Raw genomic sequence first — 14830 nt, 5'->3', positions numbered from 1 at the left:
GGATGGAGGAAGAGAAATCAATACACAGAGCCCCTGGAAAGAGGGAGGAGGTGGAAGAGTTGCAGTGAATCCCTGAAATATAGGGGGTTGGGAAGGTAGCACACGGGGGGGGGGGGGGCGGCTACAGAAGCTATAAAGTATGTAACCATCTAGTGCAGCTTATGAAAAGTATAAATGCAGATAACTAATTTAATTCACTTTTCCCTTTGCTTACTACATCTTGTTACTGTTGTACAAGTAATTTCCCCAGAGAATAAAAGAGAACACCATAACTTCTAAGGAGATGTGCTGATGGCTAAAGAGTTTATAGAATTTATACTCCCCATCAATTTCAGTCAAGGGATATGAACAGAGTAGTTACCACCGAAGGAGCTGTTTGGCCATTAGGCTGCAGCAAATGACCAGGGGAGAGGCCAGAAGATGAAGAAAACAATAGTTTTGCAGTGTTCGTCACATGAGTGGAGGAAAGAATTGATTAGAGATTATTTTACAAGCTTTACTTACATGAAGTGGTGGGGTTCTCTTTGGAAATTCCATCATTAATGGCTATTGCACTTCAAGTACCCATTTACAACAAGAACCAACTACCACCCTCTTTCTCCTATTCAAACTAGGCAACAAGTTCTACAAAATGGGATGTAAAAATGGTGACTACAGTATGGTTTGGACAGATGAATGTCACAAAAGCTTAATATGTATCCCACAAAATTACCCTATAAACGTCACTATAAATTAGATTGGGACTGGCTCTGTTCACAAATAAACATATTAAAAGGCTACATAATTAGGCCCAGGAGACAAGAAACTGAAAAAGGAGGTCCCTCAGAAAAAGTATTGTTTAATAGATTACATTTTAATCTAAACAGAGAATATTTTTTTTAAAAATCAAAATCTTAAAGACACCAAGGAAGTTAAATCTGTGAGTGGCAAAAATTCACATACACAGCTTCATCTAATCTATGCAAGACAGTAATTATACAGTGTTAGAGTCTACCCATTATGCATAACAAAATGCAAAACCAAAAAAAGGAAAAAAGGATATGCCACCAACTAGGAAAACAACAGATTTATGCATGAGATTGTTATTGTTTCTCAGTGACACAGTATGGCTAAAAATACTATTTCTTTCTTGTTCCTAACATAGATCACTAGCAGGGTCTAATATCTAGTTTCCTCAGTTATTCTTGCACAACTATTAGAATTCTACTCACTCAGTAAAGCCATAAGAAGATAGTGAAGAATTCTCATTAGGTTTGCTGGATTGTACTTGAGAATTTCTTCTTTCCTAATAATACAACCATCTTTCCTGTCAAGATAAGATACCCGTTGATTTAAGAATGATTGAGGACTTTTGGCTACGGCTAGAAACTTCTTGTTTGCTGCTTTGGTTTTTATTATTATAAAAAGATGCCAATTGAGCCTTTCTAAATCACTTTGGTAAGTGTTGTTCATTAACCTGACCTGGACGTGAGGAAGGCAAGAGTAGTCCTTTGGTCAGGATAACCTAGGGTCTGGTGAAGCTGTGCTATGAGAGGAACAAGAACAGCCAAGCATGGGGAGAAGGGTTTAGGTTGGAGTCCGTTTTAAGCTTTCATATATATTATATACATAATCTACTCAGACCTCATATAAAATCCATATATACAATCTTTGCTCAGATTTTTAACAGCTTTCAAGGTGAGAATCACTGTAGATATTTTTCCTCTTACCAAAGAGTGGCTTTTCCTTTTGAATATAAAAATACACATTGAAAGCAAGACCTAAAATAATAGGGTTTTTTTAAAATTAAAAACTGTTTTTATATGCAGTTTGTTGAATTAGAAAAAAATCGTAAATCTCTTATTTCTTAAGCCAAAAGCTTCACTGAGATATTCTTCAAGACCCAGGATGTTAAATATATTCCATTTTCTCTATTTGCATCTATTTCTTCAACTATTCAGAATGCTAGTGAGTTTAGAAAAAACCCACCTGTCTGCTCATAGGATGAGTTTGTTTTTTTGGGGGGGTTTTGGGCAGGGAGAGTGGGGTTAAGGCAAAAATATATGCATGACAAGTTACATGATAGTATGAAATACTGTACTGGTAGCTGAAGTATTTTTCCACTGCAGGCTGTCAGACTGCAATAATTCTATTAGTACTTTTAAGGCTTGAAACACCTTCTGTTGAATGCTGTGAGTCACAGTTTTAATGACAGTGTTTGATGTTCTGTAGCTATGCAGCTTATGCAAGAGAATACTATTTGCATTAAATACCCAGATTTAGAAGCCACCTTTTCTTAGTCATTGCTCATAGTGAACAGCAGCTAGTAGTAAAAAAGAGCAGGTATATATTCCCTGCATGCATTCTATCATTGCTTTATAAGAATTCTAGTTTGCTACCTATTAGATGGAATGCACAGAAGATTTTTTGTTGTTGTTGCTGTTGGTTTATACATGCATTAAACTTAAAATCTCCATTTCTGCAAACAGGAAAATATGACAATTAACTTTTAGTAAAAGTTTACAGTATGCTTTAATTACACAGGCAATTTTTTAGAAGTTTTAAATGGACAATGTTCTTCCCCCTCCCTTCCTCTATTCACAAAAGAGGCATTGAAGTATTTTAAAATGAGAAACATAGCCCCCAGAAGTAAGGGAAGTAAAAGTCTGACAAGCCCAGTTTATAGACTGGAACCACCACAAAAAAAACAAAACAAAAACACAACACCAGGGATAATGGGTTTGTGGTATCAGATACAAACACTTTGTACCATCTCTCCCCTCTTATTGCCAGTTCTATTCTCCTAAGGAAAGGAATTGAAATAATCACAATTCCTGCTCTTAGCATGAGAAATTTATCATCATCTTCAGTCTCCTGCAGGCTCATAAGAGCCAAAGGATGGTGCAACAGAGACACTAACCCAGACAATCAGGTAACAATTGAAGACGGCTTTAGCCCATGTTTTGCACATGTAAAGGGATTGGGAGGGGGGAAGGGAAATTGTGCTATCAATGAAATACTTTAAATTCAATTGTTCTTAAAAGGGGTGGGAGAAGTCTCATTTTGTGCTTTTCAGTTCTGACAGTGCCCCATTATTTATGTACTATTCTTTGTCTTTTTCCTCAAAGGTAATTACAGCCAGGGAGTTTGGCAGGGAATTGCTCAGAGCTGCCTCTACCAAACCAGTAAATGAAACTCTTGTACGGATATCCTTGTGCTAATAATTTGGTTTCACTAAACTCAATTTGAAGAACTGGGGATTTGACCCTTCATCCTACATTTATTTAACAGGGTGTCTGAACTGGTTCTTGCATAAACTAATGACAAATGGGATTAAGAAAAATATATGAAAGGGTCAAAATTCCAACTTCCTATCTAGAATTTAGGCTGTAATCAGTCCTCCTCTGCATTACCCTGTAAGGGATGAATATTAGCAAGTGATATTCCTATTTCCACCCTGCTCCAGAACAGTCATCACATGATGTAGATGTTGAAATTTACCACCTACGTTTCAACCATAAAACAGGCTCCAACCCAAAACCTCCCCACACTTGACTGTTCTTATTCCTCTCAGAGGCCTGCTTAACCAGATTCTACGTTATCCTGACCAAAGGACTACTCCTGCCTTCCTTATATCCAAGTCAGGTTAATGAGCAATGCCTACCAAAGTGAGTTAGGAGGGCTCAACTGGCATCTTCCTACAGGATTTCAACACCTGCTCAGAAATCATCAACAGAAGAATGAATCATCCTGTTTCAATGAAGAGACAAAAGTCCATGTACCCTCATTTTAAGAAAAAACAGTGAAAAATCTGTTGATTGAGAGCATAGCATTGACATCCTCTTTGTGAGAGCCTCGGGTCACAGCAATCTTGTAAAATCTAATACAAGGGCCTGGATTAGAGTTCACACAAGAAACACATCTTTGCAAGATTCTACTTAAGGAGCCTATTTGATTAGAAGGAAGCTGCACTTGCAGCAGAAAGTAAGACATACATGTTCATAGCACTATATACTGCCGGGCTGTTCTGCAGATAGAACTTTTGCCAAACATTGTTGGAGACAGACACTCTGAGTACAACTACAAGATGACAGTCTCCAGTACTAGAAGGTGTAATCTCAAGACAGATGAAACAATGTGACACTAGGTTGTTATTCCTCAAGAGAATAAACTTTCATTTTAAAAATATGTAATTCTCTTTGATAGGAATGACGACACATTTTTCACTTGACCATCTAAAGAGAGCTTTCCCTCCTTTTGATCACATAAAACTAATCTTCTTTTTGTTCACATAAAAGCAGGCTTCTACCTTTCCTTCCCCTGCAAGAAAAGGATGTCCTCAAAGTACAAACATCTCTCCTAATGCAAGAGTTTTAAATAAGTTCAATTAACTTGAAAAATATATTAGTCCAAACTTGTAGTGGTTAATAGAAATTTCCCCTGGTGAGTTTATTACTTAGTTTAATTTCTGCAAAAGTTTACTTCATTTTCCAAAAAATGATGCAGTACTGTCTTTATAGGTCTGCAGGCAGGCAGTTCTAGTGACTCAGATGCTGCTGTATATTTGGTAAATAGCAGCACAGTGAAACGGATTTTTGTCAGTTTCACTGCTGCTATTCAGAACAGGATTTCATCAGAAAATACCAATTTGAAACCAAAATGTTTCACAGAAGCCTATTAAGTTCAAACAAACTTATGTTGAATCACAGGCAGAGTTCCATCAGAAACCTACCTGATTTTTTGACAGCTTGCTTAGCAGGCTGCTGGGGCCTATGATATCCTGGGTTCATGGCATGGATTAGAGCTTCCAGACCACAGTCAGCTGGCTCCCCACTGCCAAATGGTGTGTCTAGGCATCGGGGCGGGGGGGGGGGGGAAGAGAACAAAAACAAAAACACACACCACTTTTACTCAAAGGTAGGCAGTGACAAAAAAGTGACAAGAATGTCAAGTTCACTCAGCAGCTGCCAGGCTCTTCAGAGATTTTTTTGTTTCAAAACACCATATATTCCCACAATGAAAGTTTTCCAGAATTTACAGTTCAAGGGAAATTTTGAAATATTTCATTTTGGTCTAAATCAGAACAAAACCAAATTTTGAAATTTCCCACAAATAGGAAATTCTGAGTTCTGGGCAGCTGTATTCAGAACACTGCTGGCAGCGGCAAAAGTGGCTAGAATCAGGATATGAGCAACAGCATAGCTATCAACAGGTGGGTATAAGAAGAAAAACCCTGACCAAAAAAAGTGTACAATATGATAAAACTACATCATCATCTTCAATGGATGGGAAAATTCCACTAAGAGCTGGAAGACGACAAACACAATTTGTTGAAAGAAAACGTTAGCAAAAGATTATAATTTTCTCCCATAGGGTACATTAAAACAAACATTTCACCTACAGTTCTCATGTTTCTGTGAAATACACGTTTAACTCAAGGCTTTCATATATGTGCCCAGTTCAAAATCATCCATCTGTCAGAAGACCTTATACTGAAGAAAAGTATATTTGGACCAAAAATTAAAATGTATCTCCTCAGCTAATGTCATCTTAAAAAGAACCAGTAGATGACATCACGGTGTTGCCAACTCTCATGATTTATTGTGATTATTGTTATACCTGGTGCTTTTCTTAAATTCCAGTTCTTGGAGTCAAGCAATTACGTGAAAATCACTGCTTCCATTTTAAAAAACTAAGTTTCTAACACTCATGGTTGCAAAAGAAAGCTTTAAAACATGAACCCTAAAAGGCTCAAAATCAGAGTATACATAAAAAGAATCCATCATTTATTTTTTACTTCATGATTCTGGGGGGCTTGACTCATGACTTCTGACTACTTGGGGTTGGCAATACTACCAACCGTAGAATTTCATTTTAGTTTTTTAAATACAAGTTTGTCCTCATCAAACCTATTCTTAAAATCCAAGCAACAGTAGCCTAATCTTGCCTCAAGGATGCAATTCAAGCAGTTCAACAAGTACAATTATTTAGCCACCATTCTTTCAAAAAATCGAAGCAAGCAAAGACCAAGTGCACAGGATAATTTAGTCATCTTAATAATGCATAGGTTCTGTTTACTGCATATTAACCAGAATGAAGGGATATTCCCAAGTCATGCACGGGGCCAGCTCCAGGCACCAGCAAACCAAGCAGGTGCCTGGAGCAGCAAATGTAAAGGGGTGGCAGGACATCAGGCTCTGGGGCGGCAATCCGCCCTCGGCGGCGGTGGGAATTCAGCGGCTGCTCCGTCACAGTGCATTTTGCACTCGGCAGCAATTCGGCAGCGGGGACATGACTCTTCTTCGGCAGCCACGCCATCACTCTGCCTCCATGTTGGGCTGCAAGGGTGGGGGTTTTTTGGGTTTTTTTGCCGCTTGGGGCGGCAAAAATGCTGGAGCCAGCCCTGGTCATACAGAAACTAGTGCCAGCTTCATTTTACTACTTTGGGCAGCACTTTGATTGTTCTGGATTCATCCAGTTGAACTCATTTGGTATTATGTACATTATGTGGAAGTTTACAATGTGTCAATTTAAATTTAGAATTCAAAAGGAGTGTTTTTAATAACTGCCAGATTTCTTTCCATTTCAAACCCAGTAATTTAAAATTATGATTATTAATCTAGAATTAGAAACCAAAATAGAATCAAGTTTTCCAGTAAGTTAGACCATGTGTAAATCCCTCATTTAAAATGTATATATTTTACATAATGTAAAAATAATTGACCATATTTCATCCAATTGTTTAACTTTTTTTTTTTTTAAATCAGAATTGTGTTTAAAATTAACTAGATTTAGGGTGACCAGATGTCCCGTTTTTATAGGGACAGTCCTGTTTTTTGGGACTTTTTCTTATATAGGCACCTATTACCCCCCACCCCATCCCATTTTTTCACAGTTGCTATTTGGTCACCTTAACTAAGATTCCACTTAAAACTGAATTTCTTCAAACACCTTCAGCTGTCAGTTTTATTTTATTTCAAAACATATATTCACTAATTTGGTTGTGACCAAGAGATATCACCCTTTATTGATACAGATAGGTCTTTAACGTAAAGAAGTACAAAACTCATTGCCTTTTTACATATTACAAAAGGACACAGAGCAAGAGGTATAGTAGTGTAGCAGTACCCCCACACACAGAGACTAAAGGAGCTTTTTTGGGGGTGGGGGAGAAGAGAATCAGTAGAGAAGTGAATTTATTTTATCTGGAAGCTGGAAGAATGGGGTACCTTCACATTAATCAGACACACCCACTAGCCAGAGATTGATATAAAATATATAGCCTTATCCCATCCCTCCCAAGCAAGGTCCAGGTACTGCATTCAGGCAGGATTACCAGCATCTCTCTTCCCAGCAGCTGGGAGCTAGGGCTAAGTTGCTCAGAGGATGCACTTGAACCTTACTGATGAAATCCCTTCATTTTTAAAATAACCTATCACTAACAGACCTTTGGCTTGAAGGTGCTTGTATACTAAAAACAGGCCTTAATTTCTGTAAGCTACGTTAGACAACCAGGCTAGTATGAGAGTGAGAGCATACCTGCACCCTCTTGTCCAGGACAGGGTTGAATGGATCCTGCCACCCTAGCTACAGGTACACCTCTTCCGAGAATGTTAGAATCAGTGTCTTGCATTTTCCTAGGCATACATCAAGTCAAAAAGGGACAGCCTTAGCCATTTTTTCCACAAAATGGAGAAATATTAGATCATCCCTGGAAGAAATTATCTTTTCCTCCTCCTCAGTATGTACATGCTACTTGATGAAAAGCCAGCATTATCCTCTGCATCTAGAAAACAGTCCTGTTTGTGTTCTTCAGCAAACTCCCCTTACCTCCAGCAAGCACTGCAGTATGCTGCCACAAAGCGATGTTTTGACAACTGCCATGAAGAGCTCAAATGTAGGAAGGCCTAAGGTGACACCAAGAACAGAATCAGAAAACATCTTCCTCCCTCACATTCCTATATCAATTTGCAGCCTACAATTGTTGGACTCCACAGCGGCACTGGATGTCCAAACAGGCTTCACAGTGGGAATTCCCACTTGCAGCTGCAAATTGCCAGAAGAGTGTACCCAATCCTAACAGACTCAGATATGACCACAGCTTCCAAGGCTTGATTATTGCAACTTATATCTAGAAATGAAGCCCTGCACCTGGAAAAGGCTTCAACTTGTACAAAACAATTGTCCCATCTGCATAGGTGGCCAGGAGCACAGGTGTGTGAGCACATAATCCTGGTGCTCTGCACTGACCTCCCCACTAAACAGAGTCCAGTCTGAGGTCACTGAACCGACATTCAAAATCCTACATGGGACTATTCCTACCTGCTTGAGAGATTGCCTCACCCTCTGCAACCATGAGAGACCTACATTCAGTGGAACCACAAACATATCTGCTAATGGGGCTTATATGAACCCAACAAAACCTTCATTGGTCCTGGACTAATTATGAAACTCACACCCTGAGGAGATATAAATACTATAACATGGAGCCTTACTGGTTTGAGAACTCATTTCTCCTCCTTTCCCTTCCCACTGCCCACAAACGTTCTCATCACTTCACACATACTTCTCAGCCTGTGAGCAAAATAGAAAAATAACTAAAAAGTGAGCTAAGAGACAGTTTTGTTATTTCTGTTAATAAATATTAGAAAAGCATTCAGATATTCTGGTGATGGCAGCTGTTTGAATCACACAGACAAGGACAGGGGAGGGATAGCTCAGTGGTTTGAGCACTGGCCTGCTAAACCCAGGGTTTTGAGCAGGGCTGGATCCAGCATTTTGGCCACCCCAGCAGCAAAAAAAACAAAACAAAAAACAAAAAAAAAACCACCTTGCCGCTGAACACTAGGCGGAGCCATGGTACGGCCACCGAATTGCCGCTTGCAACCAAAGAAGAGTCACATCCCCGCCGCCGAATTGACACCAAGCGCAAATGCACTGTGGCGGAGCGGCCGCCAAATTCCCGCTGCTGCCGAGGGCAGATTGCTGCCCCAGAGCCCAACCACCTGCTGCCCCTTTACGTTTGCCGCCCCAGGCACCTGCTTGGTTCGCTGGTGCCTGGAGCCAGCCCTGGTTGTGAGTTCAATCCTTGAGGGGGCCATTTAGGGATCTGGGGCAAAAATTGGGGATTGGTCCTGCTTTGAGAAGGGGGTTGGACTAGATGACCTCCTGAGGTCCCTTCCAACCCTGATATTCTATGAAATGAGATAAGACTATCGTGTCACACAGCATCACAACCAATAATGGCCCTTACCCTTTGTGTTCTCCTCCTAGGAGTACCTTCTCTGCTGCATTAACTCGAGTGATAGCACCCAATGCTGAGTACCTAGGTTAACCTAGCTCAGGTGTGAGCAGCCACACTTCAAAGCCATACTAGAGTTACAGCACAAGAGAGGGTATAGTACTCACCCACGTGTCAGTAATTTGACTAGGGTCTTTGTTCTGCAGTAATCTGAAGTGCTATATGATTCTTGCCCAGTGAATTATGGGAGAACTTGTCTGTCCTTTTGGCACATGGGAGGAATTGTGGGAAGGCAGTGTAAGATTATCAGCACTTGAGTGATTTAGTATCCTCACTTCAAAATGGGCAGGTTACCCCAGAAACTTCTAGTGGTCAAAAGTTCTTTGTTGCTGGACCCCGCAAGCGGGGGTGGGTGGAGGTTGTGTCGTCTCTCTTTCGTCTGTTCACAGTGACCTCAGGAGCTAGAAATCCATTAAAGTTGTATTTATCCCTCCTCTTCCCCCTCTCCCCAACAAAAACTTAAAATGTTTTTGTAAGAAGGATAGCCAGCTTCTCCAGAAAGGATCTGAAGAGAATAAGGAAATTTCCCTTTCCTCCACTGAGCTAAGGAATGAGTCCTAACTACGCTCCCTTGCATCACCTTTGCACCTAGCCCTCCTTATCCCAAAGGCACCCAAACACTCAGGAGACATTTTCTTTTATTATCACAGTATGAAGACTCAGACAGAGCCATCCCAAACCTACAAGACAGAATGCAGAAGGGAAAGGCAGGGGGGACAATCCCAAACACTAGCACTGCAAAAATACATCATGCCCTTATATAGTTCCTTTCATTAGAGGAGCTAAGTACTTAAAGAGGAGCTGTATATATTATACAGATAAAATACTGAGGCCCAGAGAAACTGACTTGACCAAGATCACATAGCAAATCAGTGGCAGAAAAATAACCCAGGTTGACAGACAGTTTTTATTACTTGCAGCATTACCTCAAAATTAGTCCAAGTTTACACAAAAATAAAGCTGGGGGGGGGGGGCTATTTGGAAACACCATAGTCAAGATTTTAAAAGTAGACCCCTTTCAAAATCTTGCTCCCTACCATCCAAGGGCATGGAAGAAAACAATCCTTTATCCTTTAGTGAAACTATATCTTCATTTTGGTTATTATAATATTTTGAAGGAATAACCAAAACAAGGTGCAATACAGCTCAGATCTAGGAATATTCATTTTTAAAATAAATGAAACAAGATCAAGAGAGACTTTTCTAAGAAGTGTGTCTGAAGGACTGCATCAGTAGCCAAGGAGATGAATGTGCAAAGTGGATATGGTCATCATTAAACTTGACTAATTGGTATTTTAACTGGAAGAAATTAGCAAGTCTTGACAAAATATCTTTTCCAATAGAAATGATATTTTGCAGGGCATATGATTTTTATTTTTAGACATGAGTCATACAACAACGTAAGTTATTAGAGATTTTATATTTTTCTCAAATACCAAATGGTATTTTATCTGGAGGTGCAGTGCTGATATTTTTATTAGTTCTTGGACTATTAATACTATGCATGTATAATTATGTATTGTGGAAAAAATATAAATACTTTCCAATCACTAGCACAAAAAGTAGGTATTTTTGGTATTCAGCATATACATGCACACAGTTTTTATTAATTAAACACAAAAGTCTTGACAGAGACAAATTTACCCTGAAAGCATGGATTGGAAAATTTACCCCATGTGAACAGCACATCCAGACTTTTCTATTCTACATTGTCTTCTTTCAGTCAAATCTTTCAGAATCCCACAGTCATGAAGGAATAGAAGTAAGCCATAGGACAACTGTATTTGGAACATTTTAACAACTCCACTATCTCAGTCTGTAGTTTTCGCCACAGAAGCCATTACATCCAAAACTGAGGGGGGAGGAGAACACGGGAGAAACAAGGCAGTATATGATTTGTGAAAAAAATCACTCTAACCTCAACACACACTAGTTAATCCCATCCAAGCAACAACAAACAGAGTTACTGAACCCTTTATTATATTTCAAGTACTACTTTTCCTTTAAAAAGAAAAGGAGTACTTGTGGCACCTTAGAGACTAACCAGTTTATTTGAGCATGAGCTTTCATGAGCTACAGCTCACTTCATCGGATGCATAGCATATCGTGGAAACTGCAGAAGACATTATATACACACAGAGACCATGAAACAAAACTTCCTCCCACCCCACTCTCCTGCTGGTAACAGCTTATCTAAAGTGATCATCAAGTAGGGCCATTTCCAGCACAAATCCAGGTTCTCTCACCCTTCCCCCCCCCCCCACACACACATACAAACTCACTCTCCTGCTGGTAATAGCCCATCCCTCTTTGAAACCTCTCTTTATAATGTGCATGATAATCAAGGTGGGTCATTTCCAGCACTAATCCAGGTTTTCTCACCCCCCCCCACACACACACACACCCCCCTCCAAAAACCACACACACAAACTCACTCTCCTGCTGGCAATAGCTCATCTTACAATGTGCACAGCAATCAAGGTGGGCCATTTCCAGCATAAATCCAAGTATAACCAGAACGGCTTGTGGGGGGGTTTGTAGGAAAAAAAACAAGGGGAGATAGGCTACCTTGCATAATGACTTAGCCACTCCCAGTCTCTATTCAAGCCCAAATTAATAGTATCCAATTTGCAAATGAATTCCAATTCAGCAATTTCTCGCTGGAGTCTGGATTTGAAGTTTTTTTGCTTTAAGATAGCGACCCTCATGTCTGTGATTGCGTGACCAGAGAGATTGAAGTGTTCTCCGACTGGTTTATGAATGTTATAATTCTTAACATCTGATTTGTGTCCATTTATTCTTTTACGTAGAGACTGTCCAGTTTGACCAATGTACATGGCAGAGGGGCATTGCTGGCACATGATGGCATATATCACATTGGTGGATGTGCAGGTGAACGAGCCTCTGATAGTGTGGCTGATGTTATTAGGCCCTGTGATGGTGTCCCCTGAATAGATATGTGGGCACAGTTGGCAACGGGCTTTGTTGTAAGGATAGGTTCCTGGGTTAGTGGTTCTGTTGTGTGGTATGTGGTTGTTGGTGAGTATTCGCTTCAGGTTGGGGGGCTGTCTGTAGGCAAGAACTGGCCTTTCTCCCAAGATTTGTGAGAGTGTTGGGTCATCCTTCAGGATAGGTTGTAGATCCTTAATAATGCGTTGGAGGGGTTTTAGTTGGGGGCTGAACGTGACGGCTAGTGGCGTTCTGTTATTTTCTTTGTTAGGCCTGTCCTGTAGTAGGTGACTTCTGGGAACTCTTCTGGCTCTATCAATCTGTTTCTTCACTTCCGCAGGTGGGTACTGTAGTTGTAAGAATGCTTGATAGAGATCTTGTAGGTGTTTGTCTCTGTCTGAGGGGTTGGAGCAAATGCGGTTGTATCGCAGAGCTTGGCTGTAGACGATGGATCGTGTGGTGTGGTCAGGGTGAAAGCTGGAGGCATGTAGGTAGGAATAGCGGTCAGTAGGTTTCCGGTACAGGGTGGTGTTGATGTGACCATCGTTTATTAGCACTGTAGTGTCCAGGAAGTGGATCTCTTGTGTGGACTGGACCAGGCTGAGGTTGATGGTGGGATGGAAATTGTTGAAATCATTTTCCTTTATGCACCAGTCTCTCCTCTGATTCTACTTACATGTATTCTGTCTTAATCCAAACCTACAGTTCTGTTTTGTCCAGTATTTTCAAATAGATCTTCATGCTTAATTTTTGAAACAAGACTTAGCTAATATAAATACTTCATTCAGTGTGACTCCCTGAGGATCTGGCACACTGAATGGGTACCTCTAAGAGACTGCTTAAAAGCCAGGGAATAGCAGACCCTGTGGATGCATGACAGCTTTGGGAAGAACTACAATTCAGATCAATCCCTGCTCTCCAGGATCTTAGGGAGCCACCAGCTGTAATTACTCTGAGCCAGCACCCTATGAGGGGAACGGACAGTTTTAGCACACACACTGAACTCCAGTCTTGGGCCCAAAAGCAGATTCGCAGTATGAAGTTTTCCCAAACCCTACACCACCACCCAATGCCACAGGTATCGTTCCTTGAATGAGGCAGTACTGGCCAAAGAAAAGTGATCCTCCTAAACCATAAATGACTGGTACTCTATTACAACACTAGTTATTCTTAGCCTTCATTTTGTTTGTTTGGTATGGAACAGTAGTAAGAATTTGGTACATACCCACCATCTTGCCAAAAAAAAGCTATATACTGTATATATATATATAATGTTAAGAGATACTACTAGTTCTAATGTGTACTATGGGCAATCTTAGCAAGATGGAGGACAAATTATGAGAAACCGAAAGGAGCCTGAAAGAATTGGCTATTGGCTGACTGATTGGACTAAATTATATTACTTAGCTTACAATCGGGCAATAGATGGAATGCATACCTCAATCTTGGCTCCCAACCATCTTGTGACAGACAACATCAACCAAAAGGGCTACTTCTCCATGGTCCTGAAGGCGCTGGTGACTCACCAGAGCCATTTCACTGACCTAAATGTGGGGTCGTCAGGGAAGGTGCATGATGCACCATCTTTAGGAACACTGGACTTTATAGAAAGCTGCATACTAGGATTTTCTTTCAAGAACAGAAGATTGCAATGGGGGAATGTGGAAATACCCATAGTGATCCTTGGAGACCCCACCTACCCTTTGTTCCTGTGGCTCAGGAAACCCTAACACCAGGAACCTGGACAGCAGCCAGGAGCGCTTCAACAGCAGGCTCACCAGGTGCCAAAAGACTGCTGAATGTGCCTTTGGCTGATTAAAAGGTCACTAGTGCTGTCTTTTTGGCCAGTTAAACCTCAACGAGGAAAATATTTTGGTAGTCATTGCGACCTGCTTTACTCTGCATAATATTTGCAAATCGAAGGGGAAAAGTTTCCCTGCTGAGGCTGCTCAGCTGGCTGCTGATTTTGAGCAGCCAGATACAAGGGAAATTAGAGGGGCATAGTGGGAGGCTATTCAAATCAGGGAGGCTTTCAAGGAGCATTTTGACAATGATTCCCAGTAATGTGCCTTTATGTGATGCATTCGGCCAGGCAATGTTTACTTGTCGCCTTGAATTACCCCGTAGCACTAGCTTCCTGAGCATTAATTAATTGCAAGGAGCAAATATTCCCACCTTTAGCCACTGTTTTAGCACTGAGTGATATGTGTGCAAATGTCACAAATAAAGACTCATTTTATTTCAAAGACTCATGTTTAATAACAGGATAAAACACAAACTTTTGGTCAAACAGGGGACATGACAAAGAGGACCAGTTTCGTGTTAAGGTCTCTCACAGCTGGGCGTAACTCCAGCTTTCGTTGGGAAACCAGTCCCTAGGTGTGCAGTGCATGGGGTACTGTGAGGGACCAAGAACATGTGAGGAGTGTGGTGGGGGAGTTTGTGGAGGGCATGGACTGGAGTGCTGTAGTGGCTGAAAGGGGAGTCGGACACAGATTTGCTCAGATTGCAGGCTAATGAGAGAGACTTCAACGTCTCTCTCTGGCCCTCTAGGAGCTTTATCATCTGATTCTGCCCGTGTCCTCTGGCTATCCAACCTCA

At 40.8% G+C, this 14830-nt stretch overlaps 1 protein-coding gene across 3 annotated transcripts in view; it reads right to left on the bottom strand.

Annotated features, from left to right (window-relative positions):
- Positions 1-14830, bottom strand: part of CDKL5 (cyclin dependent kinase like 5) — a 214056-nt gene that overhangs the window by 155223 nt on the left and 44003 nt on the right. Inside the window, exon 2 of one of the 3 annotated variants that reach the window (XM_043537928.1) lies at positions 4712-4828. The exons of the other annotated variants lie outside the window; for them this stretch is intronic. The gene's annotated coding sequence lies outside the window, so the exon portion shown is untranslated. The remainder of the gene's footprint in view (positions 1-4711; positions 4829-14830) is intronic. 3 annotated transcript variants of the gene reach the window in all.

Source organism: Chelonia mydas, chromosome 1 (genome assembly GCF_015237465.2).
Source record: "Chelonia mydas isolate rCheMyd1 chromosome 1, rCheMyd1.pri.v2, whole genome shotgun sequence".
In the NCBI taxonomy this organism is placed as follows: Eukaryota; Metazoa; Chordata; order Testudines; family Cheloniidae; genus Chelonia; species Chelonia mydas.
The sequence above is the reverse complement of the archived record's forward strand: the minus strand, read 5'-3'. Positions and strand labels throughout refer to the sequence as shown.